This window comes from Agelaius tricolor, unplaced genomic scaffold, assembly GCF_023055355.1.
Source record: "Agelaius tricolor isolate 1412-34295 unplaced genomic scaffold, bAgeTri1.0.p SCAF_10, whole genome shotgun sequence".
Classification (NCBI taxonomy): domain Eukaryota; kingdom Metazoa; phylum Chordata; class Aves; order Passeriformes; family Icteridae; genus Agelaius; species Agelaius tricolor.
In genome coordinates this window covers 21,691,379-21,706,189 of record NW_027269270.1, presented here as the reverse complement: position 1 = coordinate 21,706,189, position 14,811 = coordinate 21,691,379, and the positions used below count along the sequence as shown (strand labels likewise).

Here is a 14,811-nt window from a genome sequence, read left to right as displayed (position 1 = left end):
TTGTCAGCCACACTTGCATTTCATCTGTGCAAAGATGGGGCATGCCAAACACAAAAGCAGTGCCAAAGACTCTGCAGGTGACACCCATAGAGGAGGAGAGGAAAATAAACAGGAGTGAGAGTGGACATTGCTGCATAAAGCCCACTTCTGCTGCTGCCTGCCTTCAGTGTGACAGCCTGTCCATGGACTCCCTCACCAATATTCCCATCCTGTGCTGGAGCAATGCCAGCCTTGATACTGCAATGTCCCTATCCTTCAGATGAGCTCTGCCTGGGGGCTATCAAAGCTACTGGTGCTGATGCTGACACCTATTAACAGCAATAGCACGGCCAGGGCACTGCTGGGATATAAATCCAGTGATGGGAATGCATTTACAGCCAATGCTGCTGCGTGGGAGGGGTCGGTGTGTGAGGCTGCATCAATGTGCATTTTGCTGGCACAGGCAAACTCCCTGCCCATGCAGAGAGCAGCTGAGCACTGGGCCTGGTGTGTGAGCCAGAAATCACCCAGCTGCCTTTAGCTCTGCTGAACAGCTATGTTCCCTTCTGTTAAAGACTGCCACTGACTCCAGATACAACCAGAGCCTTTGTCTCAACCTGCAGAGACCGCAGCAGTGTCTGGGAGAGGCACTGGTGTACAACCCCGTGTGTGAAACCAGCAGACAGAGACTCGGAGTCACTGCAGCAGCAAGAAAGCGTCACTGCTCGATCCCCAGGGCCTCTGAACTCCCTCATCAATCCCCACTCTGCTTCCTCCTGCTCACAGAAAGAGCATCAGAAGGTGTAGATGGCTATGTAGGCAGAGCAGGAGGAAGGGCTGAGAAGCAGAGAGCGCTGAGGCTCCCAGCACAGCAGGAGGAACAGGAGGGGGATGCTGGGGACATAAACAGCAATGACTCTCAAAGGGTAACTGGCAGGGTATTGTGCATGACTTTCCAGTTTTTCCTACCTCTCCCTGTTCACTCAATGACACTTAAAGCAGTCTCCTGGAAAGACATTTTTGCACAGAGTGCTGCTGCCTTTAATGTTTCCCAGCTGCAGTGGGAACAGGAGGGAAGGAGAACCACAACCAGGTCAGTGCTGGGCCCTGCTCAATGCCCCAGGCACAAGCAGTGGGAAGAGGAGAGAGGCTTCTTTTGGTTCTCCTGATTAAACTCCAGCTGGCTTTATTTCTCATTACATTGTTCCTCTGAAATGCCAGGCTGCACACATGAATTTGCTACTGTGGGGCTATTGCTTCTGAGGAGGTTGCTAGAGAAATGCATTTATTTTAATGAGAAACCAAATGCTATGAAAGGATTTGTTCTGAAATGCAGGGACACAGAGGAGCTTGTCAAAGAGGCATCCCATGAGTGAGTGCTATCCATCCCCAGTTGTCAATGGGTTTGAGATCCAGGTGCTGGGCTCTGCCTGCTTTTTCAGATCAGGAGCTGGGCCTCAGAGCTGTTCCTCCTGGTTTCCAGCTCTGGTTCTATAAGATACCTTACTGTAACCAGGTGCTGTGAAAGAACAGGCATGAATGAACTTGTGGGCATCCATGCTTATTTGAAAATAACAGATGGAATAAAGCTCCTGGACACAATGAAAGGTCAATGCCAAGAAAATTATGATCTATTGGATAGTGAGGCTTATTAAAGGGAAGAGATGGCAAGCTAGAAAGAGTGAAAAATTGCATTTCTTGAAGCTGAACTTCATAAAAAGAACTATCTCTGAAGGCAGCACATCTTCCTTTGACAGCCCTTATAGGCTGGGATGTAAAGCAGAGGATAGGGGTGACCTTTTTTCCCTGTAGGAGATAAGGAAACTGAGGCACAGGCAGTCAATTAAATGTGGATAATCAGTGCATTTCTGAGAGCTAACATGAAGACACCCAAACTTCTCTTCCAGGCCATAACATCTGTAGTTAATGACAAAATGTTAATTACTGGCAATCAGCTAATGAGGGTAAAAGCTGAACTAATTTTCTGCTGCCTGTAATGCTACTCTAGACTGTGTTTTGCCCATCAGCTGAACTGCTATTTAAAAAGAGGATGAAAAGGAAAAGGGAAAAAAAAAACATTTTGGCACCTCACTCTGCCTCCTCTGCCAGACCAGATTAGTGCAGGGGGGAAATTCTCTGGTGCAGACAAGCCCTAGTTCATTTTCCCATTTCAGGCAGGGAATCAGCTACAAGCTGAGCCCAGGGCCCTGCTACCCAGCCCTGCTTCCTACTGCGATCAGCTCAAATGACTCTATGGCAAGGTGGAAATTCTGTTTCTTCATGATGCTAAGAAAAGACTCTGCACAACTGTGCTCCCCACAGTGGGCCAGGGACAATGTGCTGCCCCTCTTTTTGCCCATCTAGGGTACCAGCCCCACTCAGCCACAGCATGGGCCAAACACCCCCTTCTGGCATTTTGTAGAGGCAGCTGGAGATGACCCTCCTGGAAGAGTAAGGCAGCACGTATTCCTGCTGTGGATGAGTAACCAGCAGCCATTCCGGGGGAGGCTGTGCGCTACCGCTGGGCAGAATGATTCATCTCTGTGTCACGGACATGGTAGCAATAGCCCTGCAACAAAAGGCAGAGCCATGGGGTAATTTGTCATTATGGTGACTTTCAGCCTTGCCCTGATCAGCCTGGGTGCTCACATCTCTGATGCTTGCAATAAAACCTCTCCATGGCACCAAGGAGGGAAAGACACCAAGCTGGAGTCACTGAGGATCTGGCCCTAGTGGAGACTCTGAATTGTACAAAGTGGGTTTGAGGCTATGAAGATGAGCTACAGATTGGAGATTAGCTGTCAGTGTTGCCTACAACACAGTAAAACCAACTTTGACTAGCACTCTGCTTCACCCTGCTATGGCACAGCAGGTTTGTGGTAGCTCCGTGCTTGGGGAGCAGAAATGCCAGGCTGAATCCCACGCAGGATGAGCAGCTAAATGTCCCTTATCCTCTGACTGAGTTGCCAGGGACAGCTACCTCTGAAAATTGCTAGCTCCAAAATTCACTTTTAAATCTGGTATTTCATTTCAGTCCCAAGCCCTCACTTAGAGCCCACATCTCAGGGATTTGTCTGTGGCTGCTTTCTTATGATCCCATCAAACCAGGTTTCTCAGGCAGCACATCTCAGCTGCTGTCCTGTGAGTCCTTCTCCACACCCCTGGGGAGCCTGGGCCAACATGTGTGCAAGTGGCTGCCATGATCCTCCACTGTGCTCCTCCAACCTGGTGGATACCTTCAGGTACTAATGCCAAGAGATGTCTTTTCTGTCCAGCTACCAGCTGAAGAAAACTCCTCCTGATTAAGCTGATTAAGCTTTTTGATAAGGTTCCCCCTCTGCAGACTTACCTCCCTGCTGCCACGATGCTGACTGCCAATCAACTGCTACTGCTGGTGCAATTAATTCCATCTCCCTTTGCAGCCCCAGTTCACTGCGTGCAGGGACAGCTATCACATTTCATGCTCTAAAGGGCTTAACACCCCACTACACACACATACATCTGCACACTAGCAGGGTGGCCAGGAGGGTGATTGGAAACAGACTAAAGGAATTGGAGGCCTCAGAGATGAGGCCACCCTAAATCAGATTTAGTGGGTGAGAGAGGACAAAGCAAATGTTCTTGGACAGAGTGTCACACGCCCTCCATAACATAAGCCTCTTCCCTGAGTCAGGGCTGCATCCATCCCACAGCACTGTGGGTTAGGGTCACCTGAGCTCTGCATTGTCTCACTTGGGATGCAGCAGCAGCAGTGTCCTGATAGTTCTTTCCCCATTTAAAAGCTACTTGCCTTGCAAAGGGGCCAGGTAGAGGGGTAACTGGAGGACAGCAAATATGTTTAGTGTTTAGCTCCATGCAGAGCATCTCCTGCCTTGGCACTAAGGCTGAGCTGAGCTGGGCTGGGATGGATACATCCCATCGTGCAGCATTTCCACAGGTGGCTGTGCCAGCTCTGAGCCCGGGGAGCTACAGTGAGTCCAGGGATAGCTTAAATGGAGAGACCATTTTGCTACAGAGCCTGGGAATGGGAGCCAGCACTACCATAAATCCAGACACCAATTCCTCTCCATCTCCTTCAATATACTTCCAAGCAGCTCCAAAGCTCCCCAAATTCAACACATTTCCCAGCAATTCCACCACCCTCTGGGCTGATGCCATGGAAAAATACTTCTGGATTGCTGCTGCCAACAGCTCCCCAGCTGACTGTAGTGTGAAAATCCTACAGGTCACTTCAGCTTATGATATTCAGGCTACATTTTACAAACATGCTCTCTCTGGCTCTGTTGGGTGAGAGCAAATGAGCTGTGTGACTGGCGTGCAGGGGTTCTGCACCTCTCCCGTCTCCTGCAATAGCACAACATGGCTGGTTGATGCTGCAAGATCAAGTCGATAACTACTATTGTTATTATCTTCAATAATCAATAATAATGTCCTTATTTTCTCTTGTAGGGCTTCCCAGTACATCCTTGCTTATTTATCCTCTGTCTTATTTCCATCCCAACTTTACAATCAGATCTGGGTGAGCAGCTGCCAGCCCTGACCCAGCCGCTGAAGCCCAGCCGCACTCGAGTGAAGTCCCTTTCAGAGCAGGGAGAATTCTGACTTCAACCAGCCTCCCTGCAAGGAGGGAGCCTCATGGAGCCAGGGCCAAAGCCATCAGCTCTGGTAGGCAGCTCTGTCTGAGCTGAAAGGGCTGCAAGTACCTAACATCCTTTCAGGGAGACACCGAGACATCTGCAGCAGCTGTAAAAATATATAAAATGAGGCAAGGTTAAGGTTAACAGTGGCTATCTTGGGCATGTGTCTCCTTCTTTCATACAGTCTGAGGGTGTACAATTGTCAATGCCTTCGCCCTGATGGTGTCCCTGGGGAAAAGGGACAGCACAGTATCCCCCGTGCCCAGGCAGGAGCTGGTGTGTGGGCAGAGGCGTGCTGGAGGACACACCGGCAGAGCAGACATTTACGCTGCAGGCTTCCAAATGCCAGGTGAGAGGTTTCCTACTGGCACCATCCTTTCTTCCTTTAACCAGCCTGTATGACATTCCCTGGCTTCTCATGCAGCCCCTTTCTAACAAAACCAGCCTGGCAACACCCCTTCAAAGCCACGGCACATTCCTGAGCTAAGCCACATTCCTGAGCTAAGCCACGTTACAGCAGTGAGAAGCCACTGCTCCATGAGAGAGCTCTTGCTCTTTGGGAGAACAAAACTCGTTCTGCTTAATTGCTCCTGGCAGCGCACTCTGCCATAATGAAGGTGGGAGCAGGGTGGCAGGGAAAGGCAGCGCTACTTCTTTGCACTGAGCCTCAAAATCCATCCTTTTGTGCTAAAAGCACAATGCGGCGCTGGGCTCACTCCTTCAAGTCACTCGTGCTGGGGAAAGCAGCGTCTGCATTGAGCCCAAATCCTCGCTGCACACATCCCCAGCTCCGAGCGCTGGCTGGGAGGAGGCTCGTCTTGCTTTATTTTTAATCCCATGAAAAACCTGAAGTACATCACAAGTGAGAATCTGCATTGTGGAAAGGCTTTTTCACAGACCCTTTGGACTCGGCTTCATGCGCCCACAGGGCTTTGCAATAGTTAATTTTGCCTCCCAGCTCCCGGGAGGGAGGGATGGAGGGAGGGAGGGATGGAGGGAGGTGTTACTATTTGCGGTTTGCTAAGAGGACTGTGAGATGGATGGCTGAGAAATAAAGTCTGTGGCCTGATGGTGCTTCTCGAAAGCATTAACACACTTTCTTCCTTCTCACCCACAGGCACGGTGACGTTTCACACTTCTGCCGGGGTCTGGCTCTCTGGAGACCTGATAGCTGTTCCCTAATGCCTCTCCTTTCACAGCAGCTTAAATAAGAGTCAGAGCCAGTGCCACAATCAGGAAAATGGCTCCTCTGCAAACCAGCAATGTCGTACCAAGCCCCATGCAGAGACTGGGAAAGCCTACCCTGTCCAGCTGTGGCACCTAATTCTAACTCCTTGTAGGAGAACAGGAGAGAAGTTTTTTAAAGAGGAAATTAGTAACTATTTAAAGGAATATAAATCATTTATTTGACATTTTTGGAGGCCTGATTTTGGTTAAATAAAGGACTTAGTGGACACAAAACCAAACAGGTCTCAAATAGCCTGGACTTGTGGGCTGGCTAGAAATTGGTCAAGATGTCCTGGCCATCCCCAGTGCAGGGGCTCTCTGAGTCAGTCGCCAGCAAAAGCAGGTAGGGAATAAAGTCCCTTCCTGCTGGTGCTGGGTATGCTCAGGGACACAGGGCAGCCAGACCTGGCCAGCTGAGCCCATCTACCTGTCCAGAGCTCCCTCTTTGTCTGGCTTCTCCTCTGGGGCAGGCTGCATTTTATCATCACTTTCTCCCTTGGCAGAATAGCACCATATTGAAACCTTTCAGCTACTTCTTTGAGGGAGAAAATGAGCAGCATTTCAATGCATGTGTCAGATGACCACACTTATGCCTTTTGATAGCTGAATCCCACAGACAGGAACAAGCATCCAGAGGAAAACAGGAAGGGTATTTTCCCTTGAAATAAGGTGCTGTAGTGAGGCAGAGATATTTCTCTTTTTTTTCTTTCTTTGAACGTCATAAATGAAATCCATTAAACAGTGATGAGCCGACGGCACTGAAAACAAACACCAAATTAAGCACGCCCACTCTAAGGGAGAGGTTTTGCCTGCCTTCTCCTCCCACACTCCTGCCAGGGAGGAAGGTGAAGATAAAGGGAGAGCACCTGTAAGGACCATTTTGGGGGGCTAGGTTGGAAGAGCTACTGGAAGAGGAAAGTGGGGATGTGCCATAGGAGAAAGAGCCTTGTGTGAGGATGGTCACAAGTGTGGAACTTTGCAGTTCTGAGCTTGGGAAGGCTCTGGGAAGTGGGGGTGTAAGAGGTGCTGCTAAGTGGGAATCTGAGCTGACAGTCACTGGGAATTTGTTACTGGGGTGCTTCAGCAAGATAGATGGAGAATAATACTGAAAGCAAAGAGGTTGATATCTGGGGAGCAGGGGTCTGATGTTACACTGGAGGGACCTGGTGTAACCCACAGTAAACCATACTGATGATATGGGAGGTTGGAAGTTATCTAGAGAATAGAGCAGGAGTCATGCCAGAGGTACAGGTAAGGCAGATGGTGGGCATATACAGCACATCTATCCAGTCTTTTCCAGCCCAAATTTTCATTAGTTAGATATTAATTTGATCTCAAAGTGAAGGATGGCAGTACCAGTCCCCACAACATGAGTGTGGAGCACAGGCACCTCCTGGACATCAGTCATGGGCTGACTGCTGCCACCAGTACGAAAGGCCATAGCTTTGCTGTGCTCATTAGGACAGGCTCTTGTGCTGGGCCAGCTCATCTGTGCAAAGGTCAGTCAGACAGAAGTTGGGACACACTGCACAGTCATGTCTGAAGGCAGGCAAGTGGGTGGGCTCCCATCTCTGCATGCTTAAGAATCTTCTCCCTGTAACACCATTCTCCAGAAGGAGAAGGCTAAAACCTGTGACCAGTGACATTGCAGCCACTTCTCAGTCTCTTCAGCCCCTGTTTTTTTTAAGGTCACAGCATTTAGGTTGGGAGGTCCCTGGATTTCTTTTGTCCAACCTTCTGCTCAAACCTGGGCTAGCTTCAAGGCTTCTCAAGACTCCATTTTGCTGAATATTGAAGATGTCAGAGGACTGAGATTCTACCATACATCTGGGTTCTTGTCTCAGTGCAAAAGTTTAATTCTGTATATCCAATGAGTACCTCCCTTGCTGCAACTTGTGCCATTGCCTCTAGCCCTTTGCTGTACACCTCTGCCTCTGTGGTCTTTATGCTCTGACTTCAAGTAGAAGGAGGCAGCTGATCTCCCCTTTCATCTTCGTGTTGCTAGACTGAACAAGTCCAAATCCCTCCACCTCTCCTCACACATAATGTGCTTCTGTCCCTTTAGGCATTTTAGCATCCCCCACTGACTAGCCCAGATTGTCAATCTCTCATTTGTGCTGGGGGGGAGTATTTGGGTACTAAGAAAGATACCTCTGAAATTGCAGCTTGCAACCACCTCGTACAGCCCTTCTTCCCAGAATGGCCAGAAAACAATTCCTCCCTGAGCTGGGAACAACTTCAGTGTCACTTGGGAAAAACTGCAAAGTGTGTAAGAACAAAAATGGCATGGCTCCATGCCTAAAAGTGTCACTGGCTTTCTTTTTCCTTTTACAGAGGTAAAAGGGACTCCCTCCTGGGACAGATATTCAGATGTCAGGCCAGGCAAGGAGCTTGTTTTCTTGAAGAGCTGAGCTTGAAGTTTGCTTTATCTCTGGGCTGAATATAAAATAATCCCCTTTAAATTGCTGCAGAGTATCTTCAAATGCCTTATACTTCATTGTTGCTAGAAGGGAGTAGCTAAGTTCTTGGTATTGGGATGCAATTCTGGGCACAGTTTATGCCTGTGTTGCCATCTCCTCCTTCCCATTGCCCTTCCTGTGTGTGCTGCCCTGCCCCATTAGCAGTGCTGTGTTGGTGACCAGGTGGTCAGATAGGGGAATTGATTAAAAAAAAAGCTAAACAGAATTTTAAAAAAAATTTGAGATCAAGTCCCTGGCTGCATGGTCCCTGCTGCTAGAGCTTGGAAAGGGTTGAAATGCAGAGCTGAGGGGGGTACTGCTCATTATAGCTGCAAGGTCTTGGACTGGCTCAGCTTACTCATGAACACACATCACCAAGACACTGGACAGTGTCCAGACCCTTATCCTCAGGAAAGGTCTGTAGATAAGACTTTACCTTCTTTCAGTAACACTGACTTCTCTTACAACTTCAGTAACACCTCCTTCCTTCCCTTGGGAATGTCCCTGCTGCTCCTGTCTGAATTGCTGTGCAAGGAGACACCATGTTGGGAAGACAGAGTTCCTGAACTGACTTCAGCCTGACTGTGCTAACCCTGGATGTTCTGCCTTCCAGCACCGCATGTCTTTTTTCATGCAGCCTTTACCCAGTGCAACTCCTTTGTGCCAACCATCCCCCTCCTCATCCATCCCCCAGCAAGGTGTCAGTCTTCATTAGCAGAGGAGTGTGGGGTTTGCCAATATAATTTCCCAAGCAGTCTGTCTGAACACACAACTGTAGTGGAGCAAAGGCACTCCAGGCCTTTGCTCACTGTTGTGAGCTGGGGCACTTGTGCTGGCATTGCCAGTCTCAGCTGGGGTAGGGGATCTCTGAGGGCTGAGCTCCTGAGAATTTTCTCTCAGGACAGATGCAGAGAAATATCTGTGTCCATACTATGACCTGTCCCAGCCCCTGCTCTAGAGGGGAATCACTGACTTAGAAGCTTCAAGGACATTGACTTTTTTTTATTATAAATACTCAGACATATCAGTGTCAGAGGGAGATGCAACTCTCTTAATCATTCCCAACACTATTAACTAGACAAATAATGAAGAAATTAATTAAGCTAAAAGAAAAAAACAGACCGAATACCTGGGAAAGCGTCTTGACACTGAGTTGCCTTATGATAATCTCTTAGGGACTTGGGGGAGGCTGTGGTACTCCTGGCAAGTGGAAACAGGTGTAGAAGAGCAACAAGAGAAAGCAGTGGGAGCAATGTGTAGGTGCTGCGAGGTAGGAACCAGGAAGGAAACAACAAGCCTTCAATATCTGTGACACAGCTGGAAGACTGATAGATTCAGCCAGCTCAGATTTTTTAAAAAATCCCAATAATGTAAATTCCTTAAGTACAAGCCAAGCCTATGAATAAGATAAATCTCTTAGTCACTTTGCCAGTGATATCCTCCTAATCTCATCCTTCCTGAACGATGCTGCTCAGAGAGTGAAACACTTTGCATAAATGGGTTTGCTGCTCAGAGCAATCACTCATGCTTCCCACTCTGACCCCAGGATTAGAGAAGTCCCCTGGATTAAGGCTGTTACTATTTAGAGTCAAGGGTGAGCCAGCTAAGCAAGAGCTCAAGGGAACTTTCAAGTGATTGCAAGAGAGTGAGAAAAAGAGAAGGAGAAGTGAACAGGAAGCCACCACCATCTCAGGGAATTGCATGTCCCACACTGGTGTTGAACTGTACTTGAAGTGCTTTACAAAGAGAAATGACCCAATAACATGGAATTATTGACATGCACGTGGGAAAATAATGAACAGTGACTCAAGGGTCAAAAAACCAACTTTTTCTTTAAAAAATAAAGATGGCATTGAACTGATGGTGCCGTTTGCAGAGATGCTGTGTGCCTTGCTTCCCATCAGACATCTCTGTCTGTTGAACAGGCCCAGCATCTTGAAATTCAGAGCCAAGGTCTGCTGAACTATCCCTCCAAAAACAGAGATTGGAAATGACCTGCTGGAGGATAAAAAGGGATCTGAGCACCAGAGACACATCCCCTGTGCTCCCATGCCCAAGAAGCGTGGTGGAGCCACGTATATCCAAATGATGACAGCCTCAGCACCATCAGATTCCAGACTGACTTAGGCCACTTTATGAAGGTGAAAAGATCATTCTGGATTCCAAAAACAGGAAAACCATGATGGTTCATACAAATTACGCCTAGGACCACCATAAACAATTTGCCTTTTGCTTACTGTTCCCCTGTAGCACAGACACATGTGAGAACTGTTCCCAGTGCTACTTAGGTAGCATACACTGTAATAAAGTATGTAATCCCTTAATATACAGGAGCTTTTCTTATAATCCATGCTTGTGTGAACCCAGACAAATATTTAATACATTCTTATCACACCAACAGGAAATAGTTTCATCAATTCTGACAGACACATGAATTTTCAGAAGTGCCTGTCACACGTTCACTGCATCATTCTCCAAGAATTGCTCCCTTTCACTATTTCTCTGTGAAGACCCCTTCTGGTGATGCTCTCCCCTCCCCATAGGAGTTTCCAGCAGCAATTCCAGTTGGATACTGTAAAATGGAAAATAGTGACTTTTCAGAAGCCAGAGGATTTTTGCTGTTAGCAAAATCAGACTGGATTTTCCGTGTTTTGCCAAGAGAAGGGTGTCCTCATGCAGTTTCTGCCTAGGTTTGCAGAGCAGCTTTTCTGGGCTTTGGTTAATTAAAATACAGCACGTCTTGTGCAACTTTTGAACTCCATTTCTGTAAAAGATATGTGAGGCTGCAGGCTGTCTGTCACATTATGCATGTCCCCCATGCCAAGACTGTAGCATTCTATTTGACTGTAAGTCATCTATTAGATGTAAGACAATTACTGTTTTTTAGTGAGTCATTTTTTTCTCAGTAATTAGCAGTTGTCAGTTCAAGTCAGCCCAGTGCTGGTGTCACTCGGTGACTTCAAGGCTGTATTTAAAATCTCTTCTCCCACACAACAACTCACCACAAACAGTATCACTTTTCCTGCCTTGTCCACTGGAGCCATTTTGCACCATGATTACCCTGATTAGCCAGGCCAACAGTGAGGAGCACTTGCTGCTTGAGCACAGAAGGGACTGCCCAACAGGAGAAGAGCTTGGCCGAGAAAAGGCAGCTCACCTTCTTGACCTCATTTCATTGCTATATGCTTCAAATCCTGGCTGTGTCTGTCTTGCTATAAAAATGTCAGACTGTCTCCAACACTTATTTTTGCTCATCACTTCAGCATGGCCTTACTTGGCAACTTCTCCCATCTGTTTACTTCTCTTCAGTGTTGTGCATGCATTTCTGAATTCCTGTTTACTTATAATAACATGAACACTCAGCATTTGCAGAGCACCTAGGTTGAAGTGCTTTGTAGATGAGCAAGGATTCCTTAAAGCATTCCTAGAAGTGAAGGTTTCCAGTCTGCTTTACGGGGGCATGAAAGGGTCCTGTGTACTCTATGTAGATGCAGCAGCTCTGCGTGCACTGGCTGCCCTGGTTCCTCTATAATCAATGGAGGTCTAGTCAATGTTGACAGCAGAGCCCTGGGAGTGAGTCAGCAGAGCAAATGTAGGTGTCTGGCTCTCCAGCTCCACTGCCTGCATTCGCTAGGGGCACGATTACCTACCTCAAGATGTTTTCCACTGAGAAATCATGGCGTGGGCATGACTCAAGCTCTTGATTTTTCACTGCCTAAACACCCAGTCCACATGCAGACACCTACATTGTGACACTCACATTGAGGTGTCTGCAATTCAGAGCTGTGTCCCACCTTGGTGATGTGCCCAGAATCACAGTTTGTTTACAAAGCTCAGACGAGAAGCTGAGATCCATGGTTGTTGCTCATCCACTTTCATTCATTTGAACTGGAAGAGGAACCTCCTCTAGCCAAGCCATCCTAGTGGGGGAAATATTCTAAATGTATCCTATCAGAGCCAGAGACTGACCCTCTACCTGGGCTGGGACCTGTTATCCAGTGACCCAGCTGCCACCCTGACTCTAAAATCCGGGGTTTGCTAATTCTGACCTCCTAGCGTGACTCTCATTTGAGAGGACTGTGTTAGCTGCTCAGTTCCCCACACCTTTTAGTCTACTTCTTTTTCTTTTGCAGAAAGGCAAAACCTGGCTCTGCAGGAAGCAGAGGTGCCCTCTCCAAGCACTCATGGAGGCAGGCCATGTGGTTTTCCTCCATATCACAGTATGCCATTTGCTTAGCGATCTTCTGACATAGCCAGGAAGTTTTCTTTACCACTTGCATTATCCAGCAAGGGCTCACTACTGTTTCACAGTCACAGCCCTGACACCCAAGTGTCAGAAAGTATTCAAGCATAAATCAAGTTCTGAACCATCTTCACATCTTGGATCTTTCCAGGTCAGCCTGCTTTCATGACCTGGTGAACTTACAGCTGACCAGTCAGATGGAAAGATCTTTTTCAGTGGATGGACACAGAACACTGGTAAGTGGAATGTAAAAAAACCACAAGACACGGAGGCCTGATCTGTGAGCCATTGTGATTCAGTACAGGTGTGATACACTGCAAATCACCACACTGCACTGGCCATGCCATGCACACACTACTGGAGAAACAGAAAAGAGCAGATCTCTCACTACAAATGTACCAGTAACAGCAGAGAGCAGCTCTCCTGGTTGGTGTGCTGTGTTCCCAGCCCCGTAGTGTGCTCAGCAGAGTCCTCCAGGAAAGTGCCTCAGAGCAGCTGAAACTGCTACATCTGCTCCACAGCCCAGATGTGCATCATGGCATCAATCTGCCCTCTGCAGGAAAACGTGACCCACAAATGACCATTTAATCTCCTCAATCCAATTTGGCTCAGCCACGTGGCATCTGCCTTCTCCCACCCTGCCACAAACACGCGTACAGCTGGTCCCTGCTCAGCAGTGAGTGCTGGGATCAGCACACACTCATACACTGCAGCGATGCTTGCGGCTGCCTGGGAATCACACAGAACCTCTCAAGACAGAGAGGCCATGGATGTGCTGATGGGAACCCAGGACCCTGATCCCCCATGGCCCTCTGACCATCTCATGAGAGCCCCAAAGGCTGTGCAGTCCAGAAGCAGAGCCAGTGCACTGGAGATACTGATGCCAAAGCTGCTGTGCACATTTCAGGAGGGAAGAAAAACAGCTCAAGGCAATGTAGACACAGTGATTTAAAAGGAAACAAGATTAAAGACAGTCACGTGAGTTCAGCTGTGTCCCAGCAGTTATGCCACATGCATTTATAGGTCGATGGATATCTGGCAAAACTCGTTTTCACTCCCTTGAAAGGATGTAAATCACAGGAAGGGCTGTTATTCATGCTGCAACCCACCCATGACAGCCAAAGCTGTGTCAGAGGGTACCAAACAGTATTGGCCAGGTGGACAGCACAGTCTGAGAAATGGGACTTGCGGTGAATTTTGTTCCATATTTGTTCCAAACATGTATAGGGCATGCCATATGGAGGGAAATCCTGATGGTTTTCCCTATCTCCATGGATTTGTGCAGCCTCTTTTTGACTTGTCAGTATCTCTGGCATACAAATGACTAACAGCCTTAGGAGCATTTACATAGGGGTAGAGACCTTGGCCTGCACTGATGGTTGTACAAAAATGCAAAACAGTTGTCAGTCAAAATGAGTTTTGAACTCAACGTTGTTTCATTTCCAGCTGAGCAAATTTTCTCTTATTTTACAGGATACAGAGAGAACATACTCTCTTGTGCCTAAGCACTGCTCCTTGTCTCTGCAATACAACAGAACAAATAGGCTAATCAAGCCAAAATGCAGAGCATGCTGAAAAACTGGTAACATTCACAATGTAGTTAGAGAAGGTGAAAATCTCCCCTGTAGCCTAAGAGGGCTGGTATTGCTGCTCCACTCACAGTGCTTAGGGGCAAAAGATGATCTGGTAAGAAAAGACAGAGTTACATTGCCCTATTGGAGAGATGCCACCTGGAGAGGGATGAAGTTATAAATCCTATGGAAGGAAACACACAAAATGGGGCAATGCAGAACTGGGATGCAAAGAAGCAAGGAGCTGATGAATGCCATTAGGCTTTTTTGGTGGCAGTGGCATTGCAGGAATAAATGAATGAATGAGGTTCCATCACGTGCAACAGAACCTTGTGCTGATCAGAGAAGCAGAGCATGTGTTTTCCAGCTTTCATCCGTCCCAAGAACATCCCCCTCCATCTTCTGTTTCATCACAGAAACCCAATCTCAGAGGCTTTCTCACATCCATTACAGAGAAAAATAACTTGATCCAACACAAACAGAAAGCAGAGCCATGCTATGGTAGAAACCCTGCCACCTCCAGAGATCACAACTTTTACCCCGTATGTTTGTGATCCTCCTAAACACAGGCAGAGCAGCTCAGTTACACAAACACACACATTTGTATGCCTTGTGTTTGCAAATAATCTCTGATGTGAGCTCATTGGACTGATCCATGGAAATCTATAAGCCTGTAGCAGCTTCTGCATCTCCTT

The 14,811-nt window shown here is 47.6% G+C and overlaps 1 protein-coding gene across 2 annotated transcripts in view; it reads right to left on the bottom strand.

Annotated features, from left to right (window-relative positions):
• The window catches only part of MARCHF4 (membrane associated ring-CH-type finger 4), a 105,536-nt gene that overhangs the window by 75,899 nt on the left and 14,826 nt on the right, over positions 1 to 14,811 (bottom strand). The window lies entirely within an intron of this gene.